Consider the following 7,761-nt stretch of genomic DNA (forward strand, 5'->3'; position numbering starts at 1 on the left):
CTTGTCCTCTCTTCTTTTTCCTTCTCTCTTCCTGGTGCTAAAAGCAACTAACCCGTTTGGATGTGTATTTTGGTATCTGTTTTTGACAGGCCAAATTACTCCAAGACGTAGCCACTTACAACAACTTTTATTATATCTCACAGATTCTGAGGATCTGGAATATGGGTGTGGCCCACCTGAGTGGTTCTGGCTCAGGTCTCTTATGTGGTCACAGTCAGGATCTCAGCTGGGACTGCATTATCTGAAGGCTTGACTGAGGCTAGAGAATCCACTTCCAAGCTAGCTCACTCACATGGCGGTTGGCGGGAGGCTCCGTTCCTTGCCACATGGCCCGCTCCCTAGGGCTGTTCACATGGTAGCTGGCATCCCCCAGAGCGACTGATCTGAGAGGGAGAAGGCAATAAAAATGGAAGTCAGAGTGGGTTTACAGTGGGGTTGGGTGTATTTTTTAATCTAATTCTGGAGAGAAGATGCTATTTTTTACAGTTTTTTTGGTTTTGGCTTCCTTCTAACATTTCCTTTTAGCCTTGAATTTTTACTAAATAATTTCCTCCTGATTTTAAATTATTTTTCTCTTCTGGGAATTTGAAATCTTGGTACTTACTATCACATCAATTTTTCCAAAGAGTTGAAATCACTTTAATGCCAGAACATGGTAAATTTGCAGCCATTTCAAGCAGCTGGTGGTCTTTTTTATAACATCATTAACGGGTACTATTAAATATTCTGAGAGGTGAATGTAAAATATAAAAGACATAAGGTTTTTTTTAAAAAAATAAAACAATAAACTTTCAAAGAGAAAACAAACAAAAACAAAAAAAACCCTAGTCTCATAAGTGACATACCATCACTTCTGCCATGCTGGGCTGGTCTCACCGACCATCTGGATGCAACATGGAAGGGGTTACACAGGGGGATGGGGGACGGATAACAGGAGGTGGGGATCCTTGAGGGCCATCGAGGCTGGCTACCACAAGGAGGTTCATAGATTGTCGGAATCTAACCTGGGAGTAGAGATTCCTTTTAGCTTCATTGTTTAGAATTTAGCTAAGCTGTTGTCAGTGAGCGTGAGCTTTTCCAGGGAAGACCCAGAAACGGTCTGAGTCTTTGCTCTTGTATTTATAAAGGTACATTTTCCTTTTGCTATCACACAAGTCATATGTATGAATTGTAGAAAAGGAAAATAATAGAGAAAAGTAAAAAAGCAAAAGGAAGTAATCCGTTTAGTGCACCGTTCAAAAGTAAGCTCTGACAACATTTTGGTGTATATTTTTACAGAATTCTCTATGTTCATCCATAAATGCTAATTGCATTCAGCAATTATTTATTTATTTTTATTTTTGTAGAGATGAAGTCTTATTATGTTGCCTGGGCTGGACTCAAACTCCCAGGCTCAAGTGATCCTCCCAACTCAGCCTCCTGAGTTGCTGGGACTATAAGCATTTTCCACCACACCTGGCATTAACAACTATTTATTGAACATCTTTTATGTGTCAGGAATTGCTACTTCCAAGAACTTACTTGAGGAAATATTTAAGGCCATGGGCAAACATCTACAACCACTTTATCCCAATGCATTTACTCAATAACTTTGATGTCATTTTATCTTTGTTTGTAGTTCAGCCTTAAAACTATTTTTCTTTATGGTTCCTGGCTCACAAAATTTTTATGTAAATCTAAGATTACATAAATTAATTTTAAGAAATAGGAATTAAAAATTTTTTTTTCCTTGCAGAAAATGTATAATTATGGCTATTCTCTTCTATAGCTATACTTTTCTTTCATCATGTTTTTTTTCTGTTTGTTTCTTTTCTTTGAATATTAGAAGAATCTTTCAAGTAGGCTCCTATGCATAATCTTTATCTTTTTTTTTTTTTGAGATGGAGTCTTGCTCTGTCACCCAGGCTGTAGTGCAGTGGTGCAATCTCGGCTCGCTGCAGCCTCTGCCTCCCGGGTTCCAGCGATTCTCCTGCCTCAGCCTCCTGGGTAGCTGGGATTACAGGCGCATGCCACCATGCCTGGCTAATTTTTGTATTTTTTAGCAGAGATGGGGTTTCACCATGTTGGCCAGGCTGGTCTTGAACTCTTGACCTCAGGTGATCCGCCCACCTTGGCCCCCAAAAATGTTGGGATTACAGGCGTGAGCCACCGTGCCTGGCCAAATCTTTATTTTTGAAAAACTTTGCCAGGTGCAGTGGCTCATGTCTGTAGTTCCAGCACTTTGAAAGGCCGAGGTGGGCAGATTGCTTGAGCTCGGGAGTTGGAGACCAGCCTGGGCAACATGGTGAAATCCTGTCTACACACACACACACACACACACACACACACAAGCTGAATATGGTGTTCCATGCCTGTAATCCCAGCTATTTGGGAGGCTGAAGTGGGAGGATTGCTTGAGCCCAGGGGGTTGAGGCTGCAGTGAGTCATGATGGTTCCACTGCACTCCAGCCTGGGTAACAGAGTGAGACCTTATCTCAAAAAAAAATTTTTTTTAAATGCTTTTCTCAAGGTTTAATTAAATAATTAAAACACACAAAATAATATTTATAACATACGTATAAGGAATAAGCTACCATTATCAGCTTAAAAAATCAAACAGTTCCAGCATCTTAGAAGCCTTCTCTTCCTTTCTGATTACTATCCTGAGTTTTGTGCTTATCATCCCCTTGCATTTCTTGATATATATGAACAAACATATTACCTGCCTATCCTTATACAATACCTTGTTTGTTTGTTTGTTTACTGAGACGGAGTCTTTCTGCACACCGAGGCTGGAATGCAGTGGTGCGGCCTCAGCTCACTACAACCTCCACCTCCTGGGTTCAGGTGATTCTCTTGCCTCAGCTCGCAAGTAGCTGGGATTACAGATGCCTGCCACCATGCCCAGCTAATTTTTGTATTTTTAGTAGAGACAGATTTTCACCATGTTGGCCAGGCTGGTCCCAAACTCCTGACCTCAGGTGATCCACGCGCCTCTGCCTCCCAAAGTGCTGGGATTACAGGTGTGAGCCACCGTGCCTGGCCTTTTCTTTTGGATATATGCACGGTAGTGGGATTGCTGGATCATATGGTAGTTCCATTTTTAGCTTTTTGAGAAACCTCCATACTGTTTTCTGTAATAGCTGTACTAATTTACATTCCCACCAACAGTGCATAAACCTTCCCTTTTCTCTATCTCCTCATCAGCATTTGTTATTTTTTGTCTTTTTCGTAATAGCCATCCTAACTGGAGCGATATGTGATCTTATTGTGCTTTTGACTTGCATTTCCCTGATGATTAGTGATGTTTAGTTATGCAAAGTTTTCCCTTCTGTAAATAACATCAATTTGTATACGCTCTCCAGTGAATTGCCCCCCACCCCAATTATGTATGTCATCCTTATTGATGGGCGTGGGTGCAGTTAATTCCTTTTTTTTTTCTTTTGAGATGGAGTCTCGCCCTATTGTCCAAGCTGGAGTGCAATGGCGCGATCTCAGCTCCCTGCAACCTCTGTCTCCTGGGTTCAAGTGATTCTCCTGCCTCAGCTCCTGAGTAGCTGGGATTACGGGCACACACCAACACACCTGGCTAATTTCTTTGTGTGTACTTTTAGTAGAGATGGAGTTTCACCATGTTGGTCAGGCTGGTCTCAAACTCCCGACCTCGTGATCCACCTGCCTCGGCCTCCCAAAGTGCTGGGATTACAGGGGTGAGCCACCACGCCCGGCCAGTCAGTTCCTTTTTACTGTGGTATAATATTTCATTGTATAAATGCACCACATTGTGTCAGTTCTGTCCATGGATATTAGGACATTTCTGAGTTCCAGCAATTACAAACAATACTTCTGTAAACATTCTAGAAGATGTTATCTGGTGCACACCTGCAAAGATTTCTCTAGAGCAGTCATTCCCAAATTGGCTGCACATTAGAATCATGTGAGGATTTTCAAAAACTATTAACAGGTGGTTCACACCCCCAAGACATTCTGATTTAATTGGTACAGAGTCCAACTTTGGTGTCTGGATTTTATTTGATTTTTTCAAACACATTTTTTTTTTTTTTAGAGACAGAGACTTGCTATGTTGCCTAGGCTGGTCTCAAACTTCTAGGCTCAAGTGATCCTCCTGCCTTGGCCTCCCAAATTGTTAGGATTACAGGCATGATCCACTGCACCGGGCCAAGTCTGGATTTAAAAAATCATGGGATTGGCCAGGCGCAGTGGCTCACGCCTGTAATCCCAGCACTTTGGGAGGCTGAGGTGGGTGGATCACCTGAGGTCAGGAGTTCAAGACCAGCCTGACCAACATGGAGAAACCCTATCTCTGCTAAACATACAAAATTAGCCGGGCGTGATGGTGCATGCCAGTAATCCCAACTACTCGGGAGGTTGAGGCAGGAGAATTGCTTGAACCTGGGAGGCGGAGGTTTCAGGGAGCCGAGATCGTGCCATTGCACTCCAGCCTGGGCAGCAAGAATGAAACTCTGTCTCAAAAAAACCAAAACCAAAACAAACAAGCAAAAACCATCAAAAAGTGGGCAAAGAATCTGAACAGACGTTTCTCAAAAGAAGACATTTGTGTGGCCAAGAATCATATGAAAAAAGCTCATCATCACTTGTCATTAGAGAAATGCAAATAAAAATCACAATAAGATACCATCTCACGTCAGTTAGAATGGCGATCATTAAAAAGTCAGGAAACAACAGATGCTGGAGAGGATGTGGAGAAATAGGCATGCTTTTATACCATTGGTAGGAGCGTAAATTAGTTCAACCCTTGTGGAAGACAGTGTGGCAATTCCTCAAGGATCTGGAACCAGAAATACCATTTGACTCAGCAATCCCATTACTGGGTATATACCCAAAGGATTATAAATCATTCTACTATAAAGACACATGCACGCATATATACACATGCACACGAAATATAAAGACACATGCACCCAAAGCATTATAAATCATTCTACTATAAAGACACAAGCATGCATATGTTTATTGCAACACTGTTCACAACAGCAAGGATTTGGAACCAACCTGAATGCCCATCAATGATAGACTGGATAAAGAAAATCTGGTGCATATACACCGTGGAATACTATGCAGCCATAAAAAAGGATGAGTTCACGTCCTTTGCAGGGACGTGGATGAAGCTGGAAACCATCATTCTCAGCAAACTAACACAAGAACAGAAAACCAAACACTGCATGTTCTCACTCACAAATGAGAGTTGAACAATGAGAACGTATGGACACAGGGAGGGGAACATCACACACCAGGGCCTATTGAGGGATGGGGAGCTAGGGGAGGGATAGCATTAGGAGAAATACCTAATGTAGATGACGGGTTGATGGGTGCAGCAAACCACCATGGCATGTGTATAACTATGTAACAAACCTGCACGCTCTGCACAAGTATTCCAGAACTTAAAGTATAATTAAAAAAAAAAAAAGCATGGGAATCTGGCTGCGCACAGTGGCTCATGCTGTAATCCCAGCACTTTGGGAGGCCAAGGCGAGGGAGGCAGATCACCTGAGGTCAGGAGTTCAAAACCAGCCTGGTCAACATGGTGAAACCCTGTCTCTACAAAAATACAAAAATTAGCCAGGCGTGATGGCTGGTTCCTGTAATTCCAGCTACTCGGGAGGCTGAGGTAGGAGAATCACTTGAAACCGGGAGGCGGAGGTTGCAGTGAACCGAGGTCATGCCATTGCACTCCAGCCTGGGAGATAGAGCAAGACTGTCTCAGCGGGGGAAGGTAGGGGGGAAAACAACCAACCATCATGTGATGCTAACATTCAACAATATTTGGACCCATTGCCCTAGGGTGTCTGTCTGGGAGTGGAATTGCGTGGTCATAGGGTATGTGCATTTTCAGCTGTAGTGGATATTGTCAAATTATTTCCCATAACAAATGCACAAGAGTTCCAGCTGTCTCAGGTCCTCACCGATAGAAGTTATTGTCTGATTGTATTTTTTTTTTTTTTTGGCAGCATCAATTCTACCCTTTATGAGGGAATTACGAATTTTAATCTGTTTTCGTTTTTAGTTTCCTTATAATCCTTCTTTATTACCCTTTTAATGCCACTTTGATTTATCTAAGCCTGCTGCCTTTTCATCTGAGTTTGTTTTCTCCTAATGATTTTATGTTTCAGAAAGGCCATGTCTTTTTGTGCCCTACGCAAAAAAGTTTCCTGACATGTTCCTATTGACCTGACAATGGATGGTTTCCAGTGCTTTGCTCTTCCTCTGCATCCCAATTATGGATTTTTTTCTTTCCGTATTTTTTTTATAGATCTCATGATGGTTTTGTTCTCTTAATTCATTCATGCACAAAATATGATCTGATATTTGTCAACAGGTAGAAGGCAAATTGCCTGTGAATAGTCCCGTGCCGCCTTTTTTTTTTTTTTTATTGAGATGGAGTCTTGTTCTGTCGCCCAGGCTGGAGTGCAGTGGCGCAATCTCGGCTCACTGCAAGCTCTGCCTCCCGGGTTCACGCCATTCTCCTGCCTCAGCCGCCCGAGTAGCTGGGACTACAGGCGCCCGCCACCACGCCCGGCTAATTTTTTGTATTTTTTAGTAGAGACGGGGTTTCACCATGTTAGCCAGGATGGCCTCGATCTCCTGACCTCGTGATCCCCCCGCCTCGGCCTCCCAAAGTGCTGGGATTACAGGCGTGAGCCACTGCGCCCGGCCATAGTCCCGTGCCTTCTTAGTCTACAGCTGAAGTTTGACAAGCACAGATCGTGGTCTACTTCCTTCATTAAAACAGGCTCTCCTTTCCTTTTCGATCCGCCATCTGCAGTGGAGCCGCCACCAAAATGCAGATTTTCGCGAAAACCCTTATGGGGAAGACCATCACCCTCGAGGCTGAATCCTCGGATACGATAGAAAATGTAAAGGCCAAGATCCAGGATAAGGAAGGAATTCCTCCTGATCAGCAAAGACCGATCTTTGCTGGCAAGCAACTGGAAGATGGACGTACTTTGTCTGGCTACAATATTCAAAAAGAGTCTACTCTTCATTTTGTGTTGAGACTGCGTGGTGGTGCTAAGAAAAGGAAGAAGAAGTCTTACACCACTCCCAAGAAGAATAAGCACAAGAGAAAGAAGGTTAAGCTGGCTGTCCTGAAATATTATAAGGTAGATGAGGATGGAAAAATTAGTCGCCTTCGTCGTGGTGCCCTTCTGATGAATGTGGTGTTGGAGTGTTTACGGCAAGCCATTTTGACAGACGTTATTGTGGCAAATGTTGTCTGACTTACTGCTTCAACAAACCAGAAGACAAGTAATTGTATGAGTTAATAAAAGAGATGAACTAAAAAAACAAAACAAAACAAAAAAAACAAAAATCAGGCTCACCTGGGATTCTCTTGCTCCATGATGTAGCCACCAGTTAAGATCATAGGCTTTGGGGGGAAGGGTCAGATTTAACTGATTCAGCACCAGGTCTGCCTGCATTAATAGTGAGTGGGAGTAAGTTAAAGAATCAGTGGTGTTTTCTGGACAACAGAGATGATAATAGGGCCTCAGGATTAACTGCACAGAAAGGGCTTAGCGTAATATCTGGCAGATGGCAAACATTTAATAAGTGGTAGCTGTCATCACTATTATTTTATGATTAGTATATTAACTTATTGTATGTTTGTGTGTATATTGTTGACACATAGTATTATTACTGTTCACCCCACTGCATTGTAAGCTACAATGAAAGTAGGTGTTTTTCTCTAGTTTGGTCATTTCTTCATCCTCAGTAATTAGAACAGTGCATGACACGTGGTAG

General features: G+C 42.6%; 1 pseudogene; it reads left to right on the top strand.

Annotated features, from left to right (window-relative positions):
• Window positions 1–6,800: 6,800 nt before the first annotated feature.
• LOC116459028 (ubiquitin-ribosomal protein eS31 fusion protein-like) lies at window positions 6,801–7,270 on the top strand (annotated as a pseudogene).
• The last annotated feature ends 491 nt before the right edge of the window (window positions 7,271–7,761 follow it).

Source organism: Hylobates moloch, unplaced genomic scaffold, assembly GCF_009828535.3.
Source record: "Hylobates moloch isolate HMO894 unplaced genomic scaffold, HMol_V3 SCAFFOLD_19, whole genome shotgun sequence".
Lineage (NCBI taxonomy): Eukaryota > Metazoa > Chordata > Mammalia > Primates > Hylobatidae > Hylobates > Hylobates moloch.